This window comes from Scyliorhinus torazame, unplaced genomic scaffold (genome assembly GCF_047496885.1).
Source record: "Scyliorhinus torazame isolate Kashiwa2021f unplaced genomic scaffold, sScyTor2.1 scaffold_77, whole genome shotgun sequence".
NCBI classification, from domain to species: domain Eukaryota; kingdom Metazoa; phylum Chordata; class Chondrichthyes; order Carcharhiniformes; family Scyliorhinidae; genus Scyliorhinus; species Scyliorhinus torazame.
The window spans coordinates 114,123-141,863 of NW_027307804.1; positions in this window are offsets into that span (position 1 = coordinate 114,123).

Sequence of the window (27,741 nt, forward strand, 5' to 3'; positions counted from 1 at the left end):
ATCCCACTCCCAGAGAGAGACTTCACTCACTATAGATGGATAAACTCAATGTTTACTATCCCAATCCCAGAGAGAGACTTCAGTCACTATAGATAGATAAACTCAATGTTTACTATCCCACTCCCAGAGAGACTTCACTCACTATAGATAGATAAACTCAATGATTACTATCCCACTCCCAGAGAGAGACTTCACTCACTATAGATAGATAAACTCAATGTTTACTATCCCACTCCCAGAGAAAGACTTCACTCACTATACATAGATAAACTCAATGTTTACTATCCCGCTCCCAGAGAGACTTCACTCACTATAGATAGATAAACTCAATGTTTACTATCCCACTCCCAGAGAGAGACTTCAGTCACTATAGATAGATAAACTCAATGTTTACTATCCCACTCCCAGAGAGAGACTTCACTCACTATAGATAGATAAAATCAATGATTACTATCCCACTCCCAGAGAGAGACTTCACTCACTATAGATAGATAAACTCAATGTTTACTATCCCACTCCCAGAGAAAGACTTCACTCACTATACATAGATAAACTCAATGTTTACTATCCCGCTCCCAGAGAGACTTCACTCACTATAGATAGATAAACTCAATGTTTACTATCCCACTCCCAGAGAGACTTCACTCACTATAGGTAGATAAACTCAATGTTTACTATCCCACTCCCAGAGAGACTTCACTCACTATAGATAGATAAACTCAATGTTTACTATCCCACTCCCAGAGAGAGACTTCACTCACTATAGATAGATAAACTCAATGTTTACTATCCCACTCCCAGAGAGAGACTTCACTCACTATAGATGGATAAACTCAATGTTTACTATCCCACTCCCAGAGAGAGACTTCAGTCGCTATAGATAGATAAACTCAATGTTTACTATCCCACTCCCAGAGAGAGACTTCACTCACTATAGATAGATAAACTCAATGTTTACTGTCCCACTCCCAGAGAGAGAGAATTCACTCACTATAGATAGATAAACTCAATGTTTACTATCCCACTCCCAGAGAGACTTCACTCACTATAGATAGATAAACTCAATATTTAATATCCCACTCCCAGAGAGACTTCACTCACTATAAATAGATAAACTCAATGTTTATTATCCCACTCCCAGAGAGACTTCACTCACTATAGATAGATAAACTCAATGTTTACTATCCCACTCCCAGTGAGACTTCACTCACTATAAATAGATCAACTCAATGTTTACTATCCCACTCCCAGAGAGACTTCACTCACTATAGATAGATAAACTCAATGTTTACTATCCCACTCCCAGAGAGAGACTTCACTCACTATAGATAGATAAACTCAATGTTTACTATCCCACTCCCAGAGAGAGACTTCACTCACTATAGATGGATAAACTCAATGTTTACTATCCCAATCCCAGAGAGAGACTTCAGTCACTATAGATAGATAAACTCAATGTTTACTATCCCACTCCCAGAGAGACTTCACTCACTATAGATAGATAAACTCAATGATTACTATCCCACTCCCAGAGAGAGACTTCACTCACTATAGATAGATAAACTCAATGTTTACTATCCCACTCCCAGAGAAAGACTTCACTCACTATACATAGATAAACTCAATGTTTACTATCCCGCTCCCAGAGAGACTTCACTCACTATAGATAGATAAACTCAATGTTTACTATCCCACTCCCAGAGAGAGACTTCAGTCACTATAGATAGATAAACTCAATGTTTACTATCCCACTCCCAGAGAGAGACTTCACTCACTATAGATAGATAAAATCAATGATTACTATCCCACTCCCAGAGAGAGACTTCACTCACTATAGATAGATAAACTCAATGTTTACTATCCCACTCCCAGAGAAAGACTTCACTCACTATACATAGATAAACTCAATGTTTACTATCCCGCTCCCAGAGAGACTTCACTCACTATAGATAGATAAACTCAATGTTTACTATCCCACTCCCAGAGAGACTTCACTCACTATAGGTAGATAAACTCAATGTTTACTATCCCACTCCCAGAGAGACTTCACTCACTATAGATAGATAAACTCAATGTTTACTATCCCACTCCCAGAGAGAGACTTCACTCACTATAGATAGATAAACTCAATGTTTACTATCCCACTCCCAGAGAGAGACTTCACTCACTATAGATGGATAAACTCAATGTTTACTATCCCACTCCCAGAGAGAGACTTCACTCACTATAGATAGATAAACTCAATGTTTACTGTCCCACTCCCAGAGAGAGAGAATTCACTCACTATAGATAGATAAACTCAATGTTTACTATCCCACTCCCAGAGAGACTTCACTCACTATAGATAGATAAACTCAATATTTAATATCCCACTCCCAGAGAGACTTCACTCACTATAAACTCAATGTTTATTATCCCACTCCCAGAGAGACTTCACTCACTATAGATAGATAAACTCAATGTTTACTATCCCACTCCCAGTGAGACTTCACTCACTATAAATAGATAAACTCAATGTTTATCTATCCCAGAGAGAGACTTCACTCACTATAGATAGATAAACTCAATGTTTACTATCCCACTCCCAGAGAGACTTCACTCACTATAGGTAGATAAGCTCAATGTTTACTATCCCACTCCCAGAGAGAGACTTCACTCACTATAGGTAGATAAGCTCAATGTTTACTATCCCACTCCCAGAGAGAGACTTCACTCACTATAGATAGATAAACTCAATGTTTACTATCCCACTCCCAGAGAGAGACTTCACTCACTATAGATAGATAAACTCAATGTTTACTATCCCACTCCCAGAGAGACTTCACTCACTATAGATAGATAAACTCAATGTTTACTATCCCACTCCCAGAGAGACTTCACTCACTATAGGTAGATAAGCTCAATGTTTACTATCCCACTTCCAGAGAGAGACTTCACTCACTATAGATAGATAAACTCAATGTTTACTATCCCACTCCCAGAGAGAGACTTCACTCACTATAGATAGATAAACTCAATGTTTACTATTCCACTCCCAGAGAGACTTCACTCACTATAGATAGATAAACTCAATGTTTACTATCCCACTCCCAGAGAGAGACTTCACTCACTATAGATAGAGAAACTCAATGTTTACTATCCCACTCCCAGGGAGACTTCACTCACTATAGATAGATAAACTCAATGTTTACTATCCCACTCCCAGAGAGACTTCACTCACTATTGATAGATAAACTCAATGTTTACTGTCCCACTCCCAGAGAGAGACTTCACTCACTATAGATAGATAAACTCAATGTTTACTATCCCACTCCCAGAGAGACTTCACTCACTATAGATAGATAAACTCAATGTTTACTGTCCCACTCCCAGAGAGACTTCACTCACTATAGATAGATAAACTCAATGTTTACTATCCCACTCCCAGAGAGAATTCACTCACTATAGATAGATAAACTCAATGTTTACTGTCCCACTCCCAGAGAGACTTCACTCACTATAGATAGATAAACTCAATGTTTACTGTCCCACTCCCAGAGAGAGGCTTCACTCACTATAGATAGATAAACTCAATGTTTACTATCCCACTCCCAGAGAGAGACTTCACTCACTATAGATAGATAAACTCAATGTTTACTGTCCCACTCCCAGAGAGAGAGAATTCACTCACTATAGATAGATAAACTCAATGTTTACTATCCCACTCCCAGAGAGACTTCACTCACTATAGATAGATAAACTCAATATTTAATATCCCACTCCCAGAGAGACTTCACTCACTATAAATAGATAAACTCAATGTTTATTATCCCACTCCCAGAGAGACTTCACTCACTATAGATAGATAAACTCAATGTTTACTATCCCACTCCCAGTGAAACTTCACTCACTATAAATAGATAAACTCAATGTTTACTATCCCACTCCCAGAGAGACTTCACTCACTATAGATAGATAAACTCAATGTTTACTATCCCACTCCCAGAGAGAGACTTCACTCACTATAGATAGATAAACTCAATGTTTACTATCCCACTCCCAGAGAGAGACTTCACTCACTATAGATGGATAAACTCAATGTTTACTATCCCACTCCCAGAGAGAGACTTCAGTCACTATAGATAGATAAACTCAATGTTTACTATCCCACTCCCAGAGAGAGACTTCACTCACTATAGATAGATAAACTCAATGATTACTATCCCACTCCCAGAGAGAGACTTCACTCACTATAGATAGATAAACTCAATGTTTACTATCCCACTCCCAGAGAAAGACTTCACTCACTATACATAGATAAACTCAATGTTTACTATCCCGCTCCCAGAGAGACTTCACTCACTATAGATAGATAAACTCAATGTTTACTATCCCACTCCCAGAGAGAGACTTCAGTCACTATAGATAGATAAACTCAATGTTTACTATCCCACTCCCAGAGAGAGACTTCACTCACTATAGATAGATAAAATCAATGATTACTATCCCACTCCCAGAGAGAGACTTCACTCACTATAGATAGATAAACTCAATGTTTACTATCCCACTCCCAGAGAAAGACTTCACTCACTATACATAGATAAACTCAATGTTTACTATCCCGCTCCCAGAGAGACTTCACTCACTATAGATAGATAAACTCAATGTTTACTATCCCACTCCCAGAGAGACTTCACTCACTATAGGTAGATAAGCTCAATGTTTACTATCCCACTCCCAGAGAGAGACTTCACTCACTATAGATAGATAAACTCAATGTTTACTATCCCACTCCCAGAGAGAGACTTCACTCACTATAGATAGATAAACTCAATGTTTACTGTCCCACTCCCAGAGAGAGACTTCACTCACTACAGATAGATAAACTCAATGTTTACTGTCCCACTCCCAGAGAGAGACTTCACCCACTATAGATAGATATACTCAATGTTTACTATTCCACTCCCAGAGAGGCTTCACTCACTATAGATAGATAAACTCAATGTTTACTATCCAACTCCCAGAGAGAGACTTCACCCACTATAAATAGATAAACTCAATGTTTACTGTCCCACTCCCAGAGAGACTTCACTCACTATAGATAGATAAACTCAATGTTTACTGTCCCACTCCCAGAGAGAGGCTTCACTCACTATAGATAGATAAACTCAATGTTTACTATCCCACTCCCAGAGAGAGACTTCACTCACTATAGATAGATAAACTCAATGTTTACTGTCCCACTCCCAGAGAGAGAGAATTCACTCACTTTTGATAGATAAACTCAATGTTTACTATCCCACTCCCAGAGAGAGACTTCACTCACTATAGATAGAGAAACTCAATGTTTACTATCCCACTCCCAGGGAGACTTCACTCACTATAGATAGATAAACTCAATGTTTACTATCCCACTCCCAGAGAGACTTCACTCACTATAGATAGATAAACTCAAGGATTACTATCCCACTCCCAGAGAGACTTCACTCACTATTGATAGATAAACTCAATGTTTACTGTCCCACTCCCAGAGAGAGACTTCACTCACTATAGATAGATAAACTCAATGTTTACTATCCCACTCCCAGAGAGACTTCACTCACTATAGATAGATAAACTCAATGTTTACTGTCCCACTCCCAGAGAGACTTCACTCACTATAGATAGATAAACTCAATGTTTACTGTCCCACTCCCAGAGAGAGGCTTCACTCACTATAGATAGATAAACTCAATGTTTACTATCCCATTCCCAGAGCGAGACTTCACTCACTATAGATAGATAAACGCAATGTTTACTGTCCCACTCCCAGAGAGAGAGAATTCACTCACTATAGATAGATAAACTCAATGTTTACTATCCCACTCCCAGAGAGACTTCACTCACTATAGATAGATAAACTCAATATTTAATATCCCACTCCCAGAGAGACTTCACTCACTATAAATAGATAAACTCAATGTTTATTATCCCACTCCCAGAGAGACTTCACTCACTATAGATAGATAAACTCAATGTTTACTATCCCACTCCCAGTGAGACTTCACTCACTATAAATAGATAAACTCAATGTTTACTATCCCACTCCCAGAGAGACTTCACTCACTATAGATAGATAAACTCAATGTTTACTATCCCACTCCCAGAGAGAGACTTCACTCACTATAGATAGATAAACTCAATGTTTACTATCCCACTCCCAGAGAGAGACTTCACTCACTATAGATGGATAAACTCAATGTTTACTATCCCACTCCCAGAGAGTGACTTCAGTCACTATAGATAGATAAACTCAATGTTTACTATCCCACTCCCAGAGAGAGACTTCACTCACTATAGATAGATAAACTCAATGATTACTATCCCACTCCCAGAGAGAGACTTCACTCACTATAGATAGATAAACTCAATGTTTACTATCCCACTCCCAGAGAAAGACTTCACTCACTATACATAGATAAACTCAATGTTTACTATCCCGCTCCCAGAGAGACTTCACTCACTATAGATAGATAAACTCAATGTTTACTATCCCACTCCCAGAGAGAGACTTCAGTCACTATAGATAGATAAACTCAATGTTTACTATCCCACTCCCAGAGAGAGACTTCACTCACTATAGATAGATAAAATCAATGATTACTATCCCACTCCCAGAGAGAGACTTCACTCACTATAGATAGATAAACTCAATGTTTACTATCCCACTCCCAGAGAAAGACTTCACTCACTATACATAGATAAACTCAATGTTTACTATCCCGCTCCCAGAGAGACTTCACTCACTATAGATAGATAAACTCAATGTTTACTATCCCACTCCCAGAGAGACTTCACTCACTATAGGTAGATAAGCTCAATGTTTACTATCCCACTCCCAGAGAGAGACTACACTCACTATAGATAGATAAACTCAATGTTTACTATCCCACTCCCAGAGAGAGACTTCACTCACTATAGATAGATAAACTCAATGTTTACTGTCCCACTCCCAGAGAGAGACTTCACTCACTACAGATAGATAAACTCAATGTTTACTGTCCCACTCCCAGAGAGAGACTTCACCCACTATAGATAGATATACTCAATGTTTACTATTCCACTCCCAGAGAGGCTTCACTCACTATAGATAGATAAACTCAATGTTTACTATCCAACTCCCAGAGAGAGACTTCACCCACTATAAATAGATAAACTCAATGTTTACTGTCCCACTCCCAGAGAGACTTCACTCACTATAGATAGATAAACTCAATGTTTACTGTCCCACTCCCAGAGAGAGGCTTCACTCACTATAGATAGATAAACTCAATGTTTACTATCCCACTCCCAGAGAGAGACTTCACTCACTATAGATTGATAAACTCAATGTTTACTGTCCCACTCCCAGAGAGAAAGAATTCACTCACTTTTGATAGATAAACTCAATGTTTACTATCCCACTCCCAGAGAGACTTCACTCACTATAGATAGATAAACTCAATGTTTACTATCCCACTCCCAGAGAGACTTCACTCACTATAAATAGATAAACTCAATGTTTACTGTCCCACTCCCAGAGAGACTTCACTCACTATAGATAGATAAACTCAATGTTTACTGTCCCACTCCCAGAGAGAGGCTTCACTCACTATAGATAGATAAACTCAATGTTTACTATCCCACTCCCAGAGAGAGACTTCACTCACTATAGATAGATAAACTCAATGTTTACTATCCCACTCCCAGAGAAAGACTTCACTCACAATACATAGATAAACTCAATGTTTACTATCCCGCTCCCAGAGAGACTTCACTCACTATAGATAGATAAACTCAATGTTTACTATCCCACTCCCAGAGAGAATTCACTCACTATAGGTAGATAAGCTCAATGTTTACTATCCCACTCCCAGAGAGAGACTTCACTCACTATAGATAGATAAACTCACTGTTTACTATCCCACTCCCAGAGAGACTTCACTCACTATAGATAGAGAAACTCAATGTTTACTATCCCACTCCCGGAGAGACTTCACTCACTATAGATAGATAAACTCAATGTTTACTATCCAACTCCCAGAGAGACTTCACTCACTATAAATAGATAAACTCAATGTTTACTGTCCCACTCCCAGAGAGACTTCACTCACTATAGGTAGATAAACTCAATGTTTACTGTCCCACTCCCAGAGAGAGGCTTCACTCACTATAGATAGATAATCTCAATGTTTACTATCCCACTCCCAGAGAGAGACTTCACTCACTATAGATAGATAAACTCAATGTTTACTGTCCCACTCCCAGAGAGAGAGAATTCGCTCACTATAGATAGATAAACTCAATGTTTACTATCCCACTCCCAGAGAGACTTCACTCACTATAAATAGATAAACTCAATGTTTATTATCCCACTCCCAGAGAGACTTCACTCACTATAGATAGATAAACTCAATGTTTACTATCCCACTCCCAGTGAGACTTCACTCACTATAAATAGATAAACTCAATGTTTACTATCCCACTCCCAGAGAGACTTCACTCACTATAGATAGATAAACTCAATGTTTACTATCCCACTCCCAGAGAGAGACTTCACTCACTATAGATAGATAAACTCAATGTTTACTATCCCACTCCCAGAGAGAGACTTCACTCACTATAGATGGATAAACTCAATGTTTACTATCCCACTCCCAGAGAGAGACTTCAGTCACTATAGATAGATAAACTCAATGTTTACTATCCCACTCCCAGAGAGAGACTTCACTCACTATAGATAGATAAACTCAATGTTTACTATCCCACTCCCAGAGAAAGACTTCACTCACTATACATAGATAAACTCAATGTTTACTATCCCGCTCCCAGAGAGACTTCACTCACTATAGATAGATAAACTCAATGTTTACTATCCCACTCTCAGAGAGAGACTTCACTCACTATAGATAGATAAACTCAATGTTTACTATCCCACTCCCAGAGAGACTTCACTCACTATAGGTAGATAAGCTCAATGTTTACTATCCCACTCCCAGAGAGAGACTTCACTCACTATAGATAGATAAACTCAATGTTTTCTATCCCACTCCCAGAGAGAGACTTCACTCACTATAGATAGATAAACTCAATGTTTACTATCCCACTCCCAGAGAGAGACTTCACTCACTATAGATAGATAAACTCAATGTTTACTATCCCACTCCCAGGGAGACTTCACTCACTATAGATAGATAAACTCAATGTTTACTATCCCACTCCCAGAGAGACTTCACTCACTATAGGTAGATAAGCTCAATGTTTACTATCCCACTTCCAGAGAGAGACTTCACTCACGATAGATAGATAAACTCAATGTTTACTATCCCACTCCCAGAGAGAGACTTCACTCACTATAGATAGATAAACTCAATGTTTACTATTCCACTCCCAGAGAGACTTCACTCACTATAGATAGATAAACTCAATGTTTACTATCCCACTCCCAGAGAGAGACTTCACTCACTATAGATAGAGAAACTCAATGTTTACTATCCCACTCCCAGGGAGACTTCACTCACTATAGATAGATAAACTCAATGTTTTCTATCCCACTCCCAGAGAGACTTCACTCACTATAGATAGATAAACTCAATGATTACTCTCCCACTCCCAGAGAGAGACTTCACTCACCATACATTGATAAACTCAATGTTTACTCTACCACTCCCAGAGAGAGAGACTTCACTCACTATAGATAGATAAACTCAATGTTTACTATCCTTCTCCCAGAGAGACTTCACTCACTATAGATAGATAAACTCAATGTTTACTATCCCACTCCCAGAGAGACTTCACTCACTATAGATAGATAAACTCAATGTTTACTGTCCCACTCCCAGAGAGAGAGACTTCACTCACTATAGATAGATAAACTCAATGATTACTACCCACTTCCAGCAAGACTTCACTCACTATAGATAGATAAACTCAATGTTTACTATCCCACTCCCAGAGAGAGAGACTTCACTCTCTATAGATAGATAAACTGAATGTTTACTATCCCACTCCCAGATAGAGAGACTTCACTCACTATAGATAGATAAACTCAATGTTTACTATCCCACTTCCTGAGAGAGACCTCACTCACTATAAATAGATAAACTCAATGTTTACTGTCCCACGCCCAGAGAGACTTCACTCACTATAGATAGACACACTCAAAGATTACTAACCCACTCCCAGAGAGACTTCACTCACTATAAATAGATAAACTCAATGTTTACTATCCCACTCCCAGACAGAGACTGCACTCACTGTAGAGAGATAAACTCAATGTTTACTATCCCACTCCCAGAGAGACTTCACTCACTAAAGATAGATAAACTCAATGTTTACTATCCCACTCCCAGAGAGACATCACTCACTATAGGTAGATAAGCTCAATGTTTACTATTCCACTCCCAGAGAGACTTCACTCACTATAGATAGATAAACTCAATGTTTACTATCCCACTCCCAGAGAGAGACTTCACTCGCTATAGATAGAGAAACTCAATGTTTACTATCCCACTCCCAGGGAGACTTCACTCACTATAGATAGATAAACTCAATGTTTACTGTCCCACTCCCAGAGAGACTTCACTCACTATTGATAGATAAACTCAATGTTTACTGTCCCACTCCCAGAGAGAGACTTCACTCACTATAGATAGATAAACTCAATGTTTACTATCCCACTCCCAGAGAGACTTCACTCACTATAGATAGATAAACTGAATGTTTACTATCCCACTCCCAGAGAGACTTCACTCACTATAGATAGATAAACTCAATGTTTACTGTCCCACTCCCAGAGAGAGAGACTTCACTCACTATAGATAGATAAACTCAATGATTACTACCCACTTCCAGCAAGACTTCACTCACTATAGATAGATAAACTCAATGTTTACTATCCCACTCCCAGAGAGAGAGACTTCACTCTCTATAGATAGATAAACTCAATGTTTACTATCCCACTCCCAGAGAGAGAGACTTCACTCTCTATAGATAGATAAACTGAATGTTTACTATCCCACTCCCAGATAGAGAGACTTCACTCACTATAGATAGATAAACTCAATGTTTACTATCCCACTTCCTGAGAGAGACTTCACTCACTATAAATAGATAAACTCAATGTTTACTGTCCCACGCCCAGAGAGACTTCACTCACTATAGATAGACACACTCAAAGATTACTAACCCACTCCCAGAGAGACTTCACTCACTATAATTAGATAAACTCAATGTTTACTATCCCACTCCCAGACAGAGACTGCACTCACTGTAGAGAGATAAACTCAATGTTTACTATCCCACTCCCAGAGAGAGTCTTCACTCACTATAGATAGATAAACTCAATGTTTACTATCCCACTCCCAGAGAGAGACTTCACTCACTATTGTTAGATAAACTCAATGTTTACAATCCCACTCCCAGAGAGAGACTTCACTCACTAGAGATAGATAAACTCAATGTTTACTATCCCACTCCCAGAGAGAGAGACTTCACTGACCATAGATAGATAAACTCAATGTTTACTATCCACTCCCAGACAGTGACTTCACTCACCAAAAATAGATAAACTCAATGATTACTGTCCCACTCCCAGAGAGCGAGACTTCACTCACTGTCGATAGATAAACTCAATGTTTACTATCCCACTCCCAGACAGTGACTTCACTCACCAAAAATAGATAAACTCAATGATTACTGTCCCACTCCCAGAGAGCGAGACTTCACTCACTGTCGATAGATAAACTCAATGTTTACTATCCCACTTCCAGAGAGAGACTTGACTCACTATAGATAGATAAACTCAATGTTTACTATCCCACTCCCAGAGAGAGACTTGACTCACTATAGATAGATAAACTCAATGTTTACTGTCCCAATCCCAGAGAGAGAGACTTCACTCACTATAGATAGATAAACTCAATGATTACTGTCCCACTCCCAGAGAGCGAGACTTCACTCACTGTCGATAGATAAACTCAATGTTTACTATCCCACTCCCAGAGAGAGACTTGACTCACTATAGATAGGTAAACTCAATGTTTCATGAAATGAAGAATGAAAATCGCTTATTGTCACAAGTAGGCTTCAAATGAAGTTATTGTGAAAAGCCCCTAGTTGCCTCATTCCTGCGCCTGTTCGGGGAGGCTGTTACGGGAAATGAACCGTGCTGCTGGCCTGCCTTGGTCTGCTTTCAAAACCTGCGATATAGCCCTGTGCTAAACAGCCCCGGCTCGACTACCCCACTCCCAGAGAGAGACTACACTGACGACAGATAGATAAACACAATGTTTACTATCCCACTCCCAGAGAGAGAGACTTCACTCACTATAGATAGATAAACTCAATGTTTACTGTCCCACACCCAGAGAGAGACTTCACTCACTATAAATAGATAAACTCAATGTTTACTGTCCCACTCCCAGAGAGAGACTTCACTCACTTTAAATGGATAAACTCAATGTTTACTGTCCCACACCCAAGAGAGACTTAACTCACTATAGATAGATAAACTCAATGTTTACTATCCCACTCCAGAGAGAGACTTCACTCACTATAGATAGATAAACTCAATGTTTACTGTCCCACTCCCAGAGAGAGAGACTTCACTCACTATAGATAGAAAAACTCAGTGTTTTCTATCCCACTCCCAGAGAGAATTCACTCACTATAGATAAATAAACTCAATATTTACTATCCCACTCCCAGTGAGACTTCACTCACTGTAGATAGATAAACTCAATGTTTACTGTCCCACTCACAGAGAGACTTCACTCACTATAGATAGATAAACTCAATGTTTACTATCCCACTCCCAGATAGAGACTTCACTCACTATAGATAGATAAACTCAATGTTTACTATCCCACTCCCAGAGAGACTTCACTCACTATAGATAGATAAACTCAATGTTTACTATTCCACTCCCTGAGTTGACTTCACTCACTATAGATAGATAAACTCAATGTTCACTATCCCACTCCCAGAGAGAGACTTCACTCACTATAGATAGATAAACTCAATGTTTACTATCCCACTCCCAGAGAGACTTCACTCACTATAGATAGATAAACTCAATGTTTACTATCCCACTCCCAGAGAGACTTCACTCACTATAGATAGATAAACTCAATGTTTACTGTCCCACTCCCAGAGAGAGAGACTTCACTCACTATATATAGATAAACTCAATGTTTACTATCCCTCTCCCAGAGAGACTTCATTCACTATAGATAGATAAACTCAATGTTTACTATCCCACTCCAGAGAGAGACTTCACTCACTATAGATAGATAAACTCAATGTTAACTGTCCCACTCCCAGAGAGAGAGACTTCACTCACTATAGATAGATAAACTCAGTGTTTACTATCCCACTCCCAGAGAGAATTCACTCACTATAGATAGATAAACTCAATGTTTACTATCCCACTCCCAGTGAGACTTCACTCACTATAGATAGATAAACTCAATGTTTACTGACCCACTCCCAGAGAGACTTCACTCACTATACATAGATAAACTCAGTGTTTACTATCCCACTCCCAGAGAGAGAGACTTCACTCACTATATATATAGATAAACTCAATGTTTACTATCCCACTCCCAGATAGAGACTTCACTCACTATAGATAGATAAACTCAATGTTTACTATCCCACTCCCAGAGAGACTTCACTCACTATAGATAGATAAACTCAATGTTTACTATTCCACTCCCTGAGTTGACTTCACTCACTATAGATAGATAAACTCAATATTCACTATCCCACTCCCAGAGAGAGACTTCACTCACTATAGATAGATAAACTCAATGTTTACTATCCCACTCCCAGAGAGAGACTTCACTCACTATAGATAGATAAACTCAATGTTTACTATCCCACTCCCAGAGAGACTTCACTCACTATAAATAGATAAACTCAATGTTTACTGTCCCAGTACCAGAGAGAGATACTTCACTCACTATACATAGATAAACTCAATGTTTACTGTCCCACTCCCAGAGAGACTTCACTCACTATAGATAGATAAACTCAATGTTTACTGTCCCACTCCCAGAGAGAGACTTCACTCACAATAGATAGATAAACTCAATGTTTACTATCCCACTCCCAGAGAGAGACTTCACTCACTATAGATAGATAAACTCAATGTTTACTATCCCACTGCCAGAGAGAGACTTCACTCACTATAGATAGATAAACTGAATGTTTACTATCCCACTCCCAGAGAGACTTCACTCACTATAGATAGATAAACTCAATGTTTACTATCCCACTCCCAGAGAGAGACTTCACTCACTATAGATAGATAAACTGAATGTTTACTATCCCACTCCCAGAGAGACTTCACTCACTGTAGGTAGATAATCTCAATGTTTACTATCCCACTCCCAGAGAGAGACTTCACTCACTATAGATAGATAAACTCAATCTTTACTATCCCACTCCCAGGGAGACTTCACTCACTATAAATAGATAAACTCAATGTTTGCTATCCCACTCCCAGAGAGAGACTTCACTCACTATAGATAGATAAACTCAATCTTTACTATCCCACTCCCAGGGAGACTTCACTCACTATAAATAGATAAACTCAATGTTTGCTATCCCACTCCCAGAGAGAGACTTCACTCACTATCGGTAGATAAACTCAATGTTTACTATCCCACTCCCAGAGAGACTGCACTCACTATAGATAGATAAACCCAATGTTTACTATCCCACTCCCAGAGAGAGACTTCACTCACTATAGATAGATAAACTCAATGATTACTACCCACTTCCAGCAAGACTTCACTCACTATAGATAGATAAACTCAATGTTTACTATCCCACTCCCAGAGAGAGAGACTTCACTCTCTATAGATAGATAAACTGAATGTTTACTATCCCACTCCCAGATAGAGAGACTTCACTCACTATAGATAGATAAACTCAATGTTTACTATCCCACTTCCTGAGAGAGACTTCACTCACTATAAATAGATAAACTCAATGTTTACTGTCCCACGCCCAGAGAGACTTCACTCACTATAGATAGACACACTCAAAGATTACTAACCCACTCCCAGAGAGACTTCACTCACTATAAATAGATAAACTCAATGTTTACTATCCCACTCCCAGAGAGTGACTTCACTCACTGTAGAGAGATAAACTCAATGTTTACTATCCCACTCCCAGAGAGAGTCTTCACTCACTATAGATAGATAAACTCAATGTTTACTATCCCACTCCCAGAGAGAGACTTCACTCACTATTGTTAGATAAACTCAATGTTTACAATCCCACTCCCAGAGAGACTTCACTCACTATAGGTAGATAAACTCAATGTTTACAATCCCACTCCCAGAGAGAGACTTCACTCACTAGAGATAGATAAACTCAATGTTTACTATCCCACTCCCAGAGAGAGACTTCACTCACTATAGATAGATAAACTCAATGTTTACAATCCCACTCCCAGAGAGAGACTTCACTCACTAGAGATAGATAAACTCAATGTTTACTATCCCACTCCCAGAGAGAGAGACTTCACTGACCATAGATAGATAAACTCAATGTTTACTATCCACTCCCAGACAGTGACTTCACTCACCAAAAATAGATAAACTCAATGATTACTGTCCCACTCCCAGAGAGCGAGACTTCACTCACTGTCGATAGATAAACTCAATGTTTACTATCCCACTCCCAGACAGTGACTTCACTTACCAAAAATAGATAAACTCAATGATTACTGTCCCACTCCCAGAGAGCGAGACTTCATTCACTGTCGATAGATAAACTCAATGTTTACTATCCCACTCCCAGAGAGAGACTTGACTCACTATAGATAGGTAAACTCAATGTTTCATGAAATGAAGAATGAAAATCGCTTATTGTCACAAGTCGGCTTCAAATGAAGTTATTGTGAAAAGCCCCTAGTTGCCTCATTCCTGCGCCTGTTCGGGGAGGCTGTTACGGGAAATGAATCGTGCTGCTGGCCTGCCTTGGTCTGCTTTCAAAACCTGCGATTTAGCCCTGTGCTAAACAGCCCCGGCTCGACTACCCCACTCCCAGAGAGAGACTACACTGACGACAGATAGATAAACACAATGTTTACTATCCCACTCCCAGAGAGAGAGACTTCACTCACTATAGATAGATAAACTCAATGTTTACTGTCCCACTCCCAGAGAGAGACTTCACTCACTATAAATAGATAAACTCAATGTTTACTGTCCCACTCCCAGAGAGAGAGACTTCACTCACTATAGATAGATAAACTCAATGTTTACTGTCCCACTCCCAGAGAGAGACTTCACTCACTTTAAATAGATAAACTCAATGTTTACTGTCCCACACCCAAGAGAGACTTAACTCACTATAGATAGATAAACTCAATGTTTACTATCCCACTCCCAGAGAGAGAGACTTCACTCACTATATATAGATAAACTCAATGTTTACTATCCCACTCCCAGATAGAGACTTCACTCACTATAGATAGATAAACTCAATGTTTACTATCCCACTCCCAGAGAGACTTCACTCACTATAGATAGATAAACTCAATGTTTACTATCCCACTCCCAGAGAGAGACTTCACTCACTATAGATAGATAAACTCAATGTTTACTATCCCACTCCCAGGGAGACTTCACTCACTATAGATAGATAAACTCAATGTTTACTATCCCACTCCCAGAGAGACTTCACTCACTATAGGTAGATAAGCTCAATGTTTACTATCCCACTCCCAGAGAGAGACTTCACTCACTATAGATAGATAAACTCAATGTTTACTATTCCACTCCCAGAGAGACTTCACTCACTATAGATAGATAAACTCAATGTTTACTATCCCACTCCCAGAGAGAGACTTCACTCACTATAGATAGAGAAACTCAATGTTTACTATCCCACTCCCAGGGAGACTTCACTCACTATAGATAGATAAACTCAATGTTTACTATCCCACTCCCAGAGAGACTTCACTCACTATAGATAGATAAACTCAAGGATTACTATCCCACTCCCAGAGAGACTTCACTCACTATTGATAGATAAACTCAATGATTACTCTCCCACTCCCAGAGAGAGACTTCACTCACCATACATTGATAAACTCAATGTTTACTCTACCACTCCCAGAGAGAGAGACTTCACTCACTATAGATAGATAAACTCAATGTTTACTATCCCACTCCCAGAGAGACTTCACTCACTATAGATAGATAAACTCAATGTTTACTATCCCACTCCCAGAGAGACTTCACTCACTATAGATAGATAAACTCAATGTTTACTGTCCCACTCCCAGAGAGAGAGACTTCACTCACTATAGATAGATAAACTCAATGATTACTACCCACTTCCAGCAAGACTTCACTCACTAGAGACAGATAAACTGAATGTTTACTATCCCACTCCCAGATAGAGAGACTTCACTCACTATAGATAGATAAACTCAATGTTTACTATCCCACTTCCTGAGAGAGACCTCACTCACTATAAATAGATAAACTCAATGTTTACTGTCCCACGCCCAGAGAGACTTCACTCACTATAGATAGACACACTCAAAGATTACTAACCCACTCCCAGAGAGACTTCACTCACTATAAATAGATAAACTCAATGTTTACTATCCCACTCCCAGACAGAGACTGCACTCACTGTAGAGAGATAAACTCAATGTTTACTATCCCACTCCCAGAGAGACTTCACTCACTAAAGATAGATAAACTCAATGTTTACTATCCCACTCCCAGAGAGACATCACTCACTATAGGTAGATAAGCTCAATGTTTACAATCCACTCCCAGAGAGACTTCACTCACTATAGATAGATAAACTCAATGTTTACTATCCCACTCCCAGAGAGAGACTTCACTCGCTATAGATAGAGAAACTCAATGTTTACTATCCCACTCCCAGGGAGACTTCACTCACTATAGATAGATAAACTCAATGTTTACTATCCCACTCCCAGAGAGACTTCACTCACTATAGATAGATAAACTCAATGTTTACTGTCCCACTCCCAGAGAGAGAGACTTCACTCACTATAGATAGATAAACTCAATGATTACTACCCACTTCCAGCAAGACTTCACTCACTATAGATAGATAAACTCAATGTTTACTGTCCCACTCCCAGAGAGAGACTTCACTCACTATAGATAGATAAACTCAATGTTTACTATCCCACTCCCAGAGAGAGAGACTTCACTCTCTATAGATAGATAAACTCAATGTTTACTATCCCACTCCCAGATAGAGAGACTTCACTCACTATAGATAGATAAACTCAATGTTTACTATCCCACTTCCTGAGAGAGACTTCACTCACTATACATAGATAAACTCAATGTTTACTGTCCCACGCCCAGAGAGACTTCACTCACTATAGATAGACACACTCAAAGATTACTAACCCACTCCCAGAGAGACTTCACTCACTATAATTAGATAAACTCAATGTTTACTATCCCACTCCCAGACAGAGACTGCACTCACTGTAGAGAGATAAACTCAATGTTTACTATCCCACTCCCAGAGAGAGACTTCACTCACTATTGTTAGATAAACTCAATGTTTACTATCCCACTCCCAGAGAGAGACTTCACTCACTATAGATAGATAAACTCAATGTTTACTATCCCACTCCCAGAGAGAGAGACTTCACTGACCATAGATAGATAAACTCAATGTTTACTATCCACTCCCAGACAGTGACTTCACTCACCAAAAATAGATAAACTCAATGATTACTGTCCCACTCCCAGAGAGCGAGACTTCACTCACTGTCGATAGATAAACTCAATGTTTACTATCCCACTCCCAGAGAGAGACTTGACTCACTATAGATAGGTAAACTCAATGTTTCATGAAATGAAGAATGAAAATCGCTTATTGTCACAAGTAGGCTTCAAATGAAGTTATTGTGAAAAGCCCCTAGTTGCCTCATTCCTGCGCCTGTTCGGGGAGGCTGTTACGGGAAATGAACCGTGCTGCTGGCCTGCCTTGGTCTGCTTTCAAAACCTGCGATATAGCCCTGTGCTAAACAGCCCCGGCTCGACTACCCCACTCCCAGAGAGAGACTACACTGACGACAGATAGATAAACACAATGTTTACTATCCCACTCCCAGAGAGAGAGACTTCACTCACTATAGATAGATAAACTCAATGTTTACTATCCCACTCCAGAGAGAGACTTCACTCACTATAGATAGATAAACTCAATGTTTACTGTCCCACTCACAGAGAGACTTCACCAACTATACATAGATAAACTCAGTGTTTACTATCCCACTCCCAGAGAGAGAGACTTCACTCACTATATATAGATAAACTCAATGTTTACTATGCCACTCCCAGATAGAGACTTCACTCACTATAGATAGATAAACTCAATGTTTACTATCCCACTCCCAGAGAGACTTCACTCACTATAGATAGATAAACTCAATGTTTACTATTCCACTCCCTGAGTTGACTTCACTCACTATAGATAGATAAACTCAATGTTCACTATCCCACTCCCAGAGAGAGACTTCACTCACTATAGATAGATAAACTCAATGTTTACTATCCCACTCCCAGAGAGACTTCACTCACTATAGATAGATAAACTCAATGTTTACTATCCCACTCCCAGAGAGACTTCACTCACTATAGATAGATAAACTCAATGTTTACTGTCCCACTCCCAGAGAGAGAGACTTCACTCACTATATATAGATAAACTCAATGTTTACTATCCCTCTCCCAGAGAGACTTCATTCACTATAGATAGATAAACTCAATGTTTACTATCCCACTCCAGAGAGAGACTTCACTCACTATAGATAGATAAACTCAATGTTAACTGTCCCACTCCCAGAGAGAGAGACTTCACTCACTATAGATAGATAAACTCAGTGTTTACTATCCCACTCCCAGAGAGAATTCACTCACTATAGATAGATAAACTCAATGTTTACTATCCCACTCCCAGTGAGACTTCACTCACTATAGATAGATAAACTCAATGTTTACTGACCCACTCCCAGAGAGACTTCACTCACTATACATAGATAAACTCAGTGTTTACTATCCCACTCCCAGAGAGAGAGACTTCACTCACTATATATATAGATAAACTCAATGTTTACTATCCCACTCCCAGATAGAGACTTCACTCACTATAGATAGATAAACTCAATGTTTACTATCCCACTCCCAGAGAGACTTCACTCACTATAGATAGATAAACTCAATGTTTACTATTCCACTCCCTGAGTTGACTTCACTCACTATAGATAGATAAACTCAATATTCACTATCCCACTCCCAGAGAGAGACTTCACTCACTATAGATAGATAAACTCAATGTTTACTATCCCACTCCCAGAGAGAGACTTCACTCACTATAGATAGATAAACTCAATGTTTACTATCCCACTCCCAGAGAGACTTCACTCACTATAAATAGATAAACTCAATGTTTACTGTCCCAGTACCAGAGAGAGATACTTCACTCACTATACATAGATAAACTCAATGTTTACTGTCCCACTCCCAGAGAGACTTCACTCACTATAGATAGATAAACTCAATGTTTACTGTCCCACTCCCAGAGAGAGACTTCACTCACAATAGATAGATAAACTCAATGTTTACTATCCCACTCCCAGAGAGAGACTTCACTCACTATAGATAGATAAACTCAATGTTTACTATCCCACTGCCAGAGAGAGACTTCACTCACTATAGATAGATAAACTCAATGTTTACTATCCCACTCCCAGAGAGACTTCACTCACTATAGATAGATAAACTCAATGTTTACTATCCCACTCCCAGAGAGACTTCACTCTCTATAGATAGATAAACTCAATCTTTACTATCCCACTCCCAGGGAGACTTCACTCACTATAGATAGATAAACTCAATGTTTACTATCCCACTCCCAGAGAGACTTCACTCTCTATAGATAGATAAACTCAATCTTTACTATCCCACTCCCAGGGAGACTTCACTCACTATAAATAGATAAACTCAATGTTTGCTATCCCACTCCCAGAGAGAGACTTCACTCACTATAGATAGATAAACTCAATGTTTACTATCCCACTCCCAGAGAGACTGCACTCACTATAGATAGATAAACCCAATGTTTACTATCCCACTCCCAGAGAGAGACTTCACTCACTATAGATAGATAAACTCAATGATTACTACCCACTTCCAGCAAGACTTCACTCACTATAGATAGATAAACTCAATGTTTACTATCCCACTCCCAGAGAGAGAGACTTCACTCTCTATAGATAGATAAACTGAATGTTTACTATCCCACTCCCAGATAGAGAGACTTCACTCACTATAGATAGATAAACTCAATGTTTACTATCCCACTTCCTGAGAGAGACTTCACTCACTATAAATAGATAAACTCAATGTTTACTGTCCCACGCCCAGAGAGACTTCACTCACTATAGATAGACACACTCAAAGATTACTAACCCACTCCCAGAGAGACTTCACTCACTATAAATAGATAAACTCAATGTTTACTATCCCACTCCCAGAGAGTGACTTCACTCACTGTAGAGAGATAAACTCAATGTTTACTATCCCACTCCCAGAGAGAGTCTTCACTCACTATAGATAGATAAACTCAATGTTTACTATCCCACTCCCAGAGAGAGACTTCACTCACTATTGTTAGATAAACTCAATGTTTACAATCCCACTCCCAGAGAGAGACTTCACTCACTAGAGATAGATAAACTCAATGTTTACTATCCCACTCCCAGAGAGAGAGACTTCACTGACCATAGATAGATAAACTCAATGTTTACTATCCACTCCCAGACAGTGACTTCACTCACCAAAAATAGATAAACTCAATGATTACTGTCCCACTCCCAGAGAGCGAGACTTCACTCACTGTCGATAGATAAACTCAATGTTTACTATCCCACTCCCAGACAGTGACTTCACTTACCAAAAATAGATAAACTCAATGATTACTGTCCCACTCCCAGAGAGCGAGACTTCATTCACTGTCGATAGATAAACTCAATGTTTACTATCCCACTCCCAGAGAGAGACTTGACTCACTATAGATAGATAAACTCAATGTTTACTATCCCACTCCCAGAGAGAGACTTGACTCACTATAGATAGGTAAACTCAATGTTTCATGAAATGAAGAATGAAAATCGCTTATTGTCACAAGTCGGCTTCAAATGAAGTTATTGTGAAAAGCCCCTAGTTGCCTCATTCCTGCGCCTGTTCGGGGAGGCTGTTACGGGAAATGAATCGTGCTGCTGGCCTGCCTTGGTCTGCTTTCAAAACCTGCGATTTAGCCCTGTGCTAAACAGCCCCGGCTCGACTACCCCACTCCCAGAGAGAGACTACACTGACGACAGATAGATAAACACAATGTTTACTATCCCACTCCCAGAGAGAGAGACTTCACTCACTATAGATAGATAAACTCAATGTTTACTGTCCCACTCCCAGAGAGAGACTTCACTCACTATAAATAGATAAACTCAATGTTTACTGTCCCACTCCCAGAGAGAGACTTCACTCACTTTAAATAGATAAACTCAATGTTTACTGTCCCACACCCAAGAGAGACTTAACTCACTATAGATAGATAAACTCAATGTTTACTATCCCACTCCAGAGAGAGACTTCACTCACTATAGATAGATAAACTCAATGTTTACTGTCCCACTCCCAGAGAGAGAGACTTCACTCACTATAGATAGAAAAACTCAGTGTTTACTATCCCACTCCCAGAGAGAATTCACTCACTATAGATAAATAAACTCAATGTTTACTATCCCACTCCCAGTGAGACTTCACTCACTGTAGATAGATAAACTCAATGTTTACTGTCCCACTCACAGAGAGACTTCACTCACTATAAATAGATAAACTCAATGTTTACTATCCCACTCCCAGAGAGAGAGACTTCACTCACTATATATAGATAAACTCAATGTTTACTATCCCACTCCCAGATAGAGACTTCACTCACTATAGATAGATAAACTCAATGTTTACTATCCCACTCCCAGAGAGACTTCACTCACTATAGATAGATAAACTCAATGTTTACTATTCCACTCCCTGAGTTGACTTCACTCACTATAGATAGATAAACTCAATGTTCACTATCCCACTCCCAGAGAGAGACTTCACTCACTATAGATAGATAAACTCAATGTTTACTATCCCACTCCCAGAAAGACTTCACTCACTATAGATAGATAAACTCAATGTTTACTATCCCACTCCCAGAGAGACTTCACTCACTATAGATAGATAAACTCAATGTTTACTGTCCCACTCCCAGAGAGAGAGAGTTCACTCACTATATATAGATAAACTCAATGTTTACTATCACTCTCCCAGAGAGACTTCATTCACGATAGATAGATAAACTCAATGTTTACTATCCCACTCCAGAGAGAGACTTCACTCACTATAGATAGATAAACTCAATGTTAACTGTCCCACTCCCAGAGAGAGAGACTTCACTCACTATAGATAGATAAACTCAGTGTTTACTATCCCACTCCCAGAGAGAATTCACTCACTATAGATAGATAAACTCAATGTTTACTATCCCACTCCCAGTGAGACTTCACTCACTATAGATAGATAAACTCAATGTTTACTGTCCCACTCCCAGAGAGACTTCACTCACTATACATAGATAAACTCAGTGTTTACTATCCCACTCCCAGAGAGAGAGACTTCACTCACTATATATATAGATAAACTCAATGTTTACTATCCCACTCCCAGATAGAGACTTCACTCACTATAGATAGATAAACTCAATGTTTACTATCCCACTCCCAGAGAGACTTCACTCACTATAGATAGATAAACTCAATGTTTACTATTCCACTCCCTGAGTTGACTTCACTCACTATAGATAGATAAACTCAATATTCACTATCCCACTCCCAGAGAGAGACTTCACTCACTATAGATAGATAAACTCAATGTTTACTATCCCACTCCCAGAGAGAGACTTCACTCACTATAGATAGATAAACTCAATGTTTACTATCCCACTCCCAGAGAGACTTCACTCACTATAAATAGATAAACTCAATGTTTACTGTCCCACTACCAGAGAGAGATACTTCACTCACTATAGATAGATAAACTCAATGTTTACTGTCCCACTCCCAGAGAGACTTCACTCACTATAGATAGATAAACTCAATGTTTACTGTCCCACTCCCAGAGAGAGACTTCACTCACAATAGATGGATAAACTCAATGTTTACTATCCCACTCCCAGAGAGAGACTTCACTCACTATAGATAGATAAACTCAATGTTTACTATCCCACTGCCAGAGAGAGACTTCACTCACTATAGATAGATAAACTGAATGTTTACTATCCCAGTCCCAGAGAGACTTCACTCACTATAGATAGATAAACTCAATGTTTACTATCCCACTCCCAGAGAGAGACTTCACTCACTATAGATAGATAAACTGAATGTTTACTATCCCACTCCCAGAGAGACTTCACTCACTGTAGGTAGATAATCTCAATGTTTACTATCCCACTCCCAGAGAGAGACTTCACTCACTATAGATAGATAAACTCAATCTTTACTATCCCACTCCCAGGGAGACTTCACTCACTATAAATAGATAAACTCAATGTTTACTATCCCGCTCCCAGAGAGACTTCACTCACTATAGATAGATAAACTCAATCTTTACTATCCCACTCCCAGGGAGACTTCACTCACTATAAATAGATAAACTCAATGTTTACTATCCCACTCCCAGAGAGAGACTTCACTCACTATAGATAGATAAACTCAATGTTTACTATCCCACTCCCAGTGAGACTGCACTCACAATAGATAGATAAACCCAATGTTTACTATCCCACTCCCAGAGAGAGACTTCACTCACTATAGATAGATAAAGTCAATGTTTACTGTCCCACTCCCAGAGAGAGACTTCACTCACTACAGATAGATAAACTCAATGTTTACTATCCCACTCCCAGAGAGACTTCACTCACTATAGGTAGATAAACTCAATGTTTACTCTCCCACTCCCAGAGAGACTTCACTCAATATAGGTAGATAAACTCAATGTTTACTATCCCACTCCCAGAGAGACTTCACTCAATATAGGTAGATAAACTCAATGTTTACTATCCCACTCCCAGAGAGAATTCACTCACTATAGATAGATAAACTCAATGTTTACTATCCCACTCCCAGAGAGACTTCACTCACTATAGACAGATAAACTCAATGTTTACTATCCCACTCCCAGAGAGACTTCACTCACCATAGCTGGATAAACTCAATGTTTACTATCCCACTCCTAGAGAGAGACTTCACTCACTATAGATAGATAAACTCAATGTTTACTATCCCACTCCCAGAGAGACTTCACTCACTGTAGATAGATAAACTCAATGTTTACTATCCCACTCCCAGAGAGACTTCACTCACTATAGATAGATAAACTCAATATTTACTAGCCCACTCCCAGAGAGACTTCACTCACTATAGTTAGATAAACTCAATGTTTACTATCCCACTCCCAGAGATACTTCAGTCTCTATAGATAGATAAACTCAATGTTTAATATCCCACTCCCAGATAGAGAGGCTTCACTCACTATAGATAGATAAACTCAATATTTACTAGCCCACTCCCAGAGAGACTTCACTCACTATAGATAGATAAACTCAATGTTTACTATCCCTCTCCCAGAGAGACTTCATTCACTATCGATAGATAAACTCAATGTTTACTATCCCACTCCAGAGAGAGACTTCACTCACTATAGATAGATAAACTCAATGTTAACTGTCCCACTCCCAGAGAGAGAGACTTCACTCACTATAGATAGATAAACTCAGTGTTTACTATCCCACTCCCAGAGAGAATTCACTCACTATAGATAGATAAACTCAATGTTTACTATCCCACTCCCAGTGAGACTTCACTCACTATAGATAGATAAACTCAATGTTTACTGTCCCACTCCCAGAGAGACTTCACTCACTATACATAGATAAACTCAGTGTTTACTATCCCACTCCCAGAGAGAGAGACTTCACTCACTATATATATAGATAAACTCAATGTTTACTATCCCACTCCCAGAGAGACTTCACTCACTATAGATAGATAAACTCAATGTTTACTATTCCACTCCCTGAGTTGACTTCACTCACTATAGATAGATAAACTCAATGTTCACTATCCCACTCCCAGAGAGAGACTTCACTCACTATAGATAGATAAACTCAATGTTTACTATCCCACTCCCAGAGAGAGACTTCACTCACTATAGATAGATAAACTCAATGTTTACTATCCCACTCCCAGAGAGACTTCACTCACTATAAATAGATAAACTCAATGTTTACTGTCCCACTACCAGAGAGAGATACTTCACTCACTATAGATAGATAAACTCAATGTTTACTGTCCCACTCCCAGAGAGACTTCACTCACTATAGATAGATAAACTCAATGTTTACTGTCCCACTCCCAGAGAGAGACTTCACTCACAATAGATAGATAAACTCAATGTTTACTATCCCACTCCCAGAGAGAGACTTCACTCACTATAGATAGATAAACTCAATATTTACTATCCCACTGCCAGAGAGAGACTTCACTCACTATAGATAGATAAACTCAATGTTTACTATCCCACTCCCAGAGAGACTTCACTCACTATAGATAGATAAACTCAATGTTTACTATCCCACTCCCAGAGAGAGACTTCACTCACTATAGATAGATAAACTGAATGTTTACTATCCCACTCCCAGAGAGACTTCACTCACTGTAGGTAGATAATCTCAATGTTTACTATCCCACTCCCAGAGAGAGACTTCACTCACTATAGATAGATAAACTCAATCTTTACTATCCCACTCCCAGAGATACTTCACTCACTATAAATAGATAAACTCAATGTTTACTATCCCACTCCCAGAGAGAGACTTCACTCACTATAGATAGATAAACTCAATGTTTACTATCCCACTCCCAGAGAGACTGCACTCACTATAGATAGATAAACCCAATGTTTACTATCCCACTCCCAGAGAGAGACTTCACTCACTATAGATAGATAAAGTCAATGTTTACTATCCCACTCCAGAGAGAGACTTCACACACTATAGATAGATAAACTCAATGTTAACTGTCCCACTCCCAGAGAGAGAGACTTCACTCACTATAGATAGATAAACTCAGTGTTTACTATCCCACTCCCAGAGAGAATTCACTCACTATAGATAGATAAACTCAATGTTTACTATCCCACTCCCAGTGAGACTTCACTCACTATAGATAGATAAACTCAATGTTTACTGTCCCACTCCCAGAGAGACTTCACTCACTATACATAGATAAACTCAGTGTTTACTATCCCACTCCCAGAGAGAGAGACTTCACTCACTATATATATAGATAAACTCAATGTTTACTATCCCACTCCCAGATAGAGACTTCACTCACTATAGATAGATAAACTCAATGTTTACTATCCCACTCCCAGAGAGACTTCACTCACTATAGATAGATAAACTCAATGTTTACTATTCCACTCCCTGAGTTGACTTCACTCACTATAGATAGATAAACTCAATGTTCACTATCCCACTCCCAGAGAGAGACTTCACTCACTATAGATAGATAAACTCAATGTTTACTATCCCACTCCCAGAGAGACT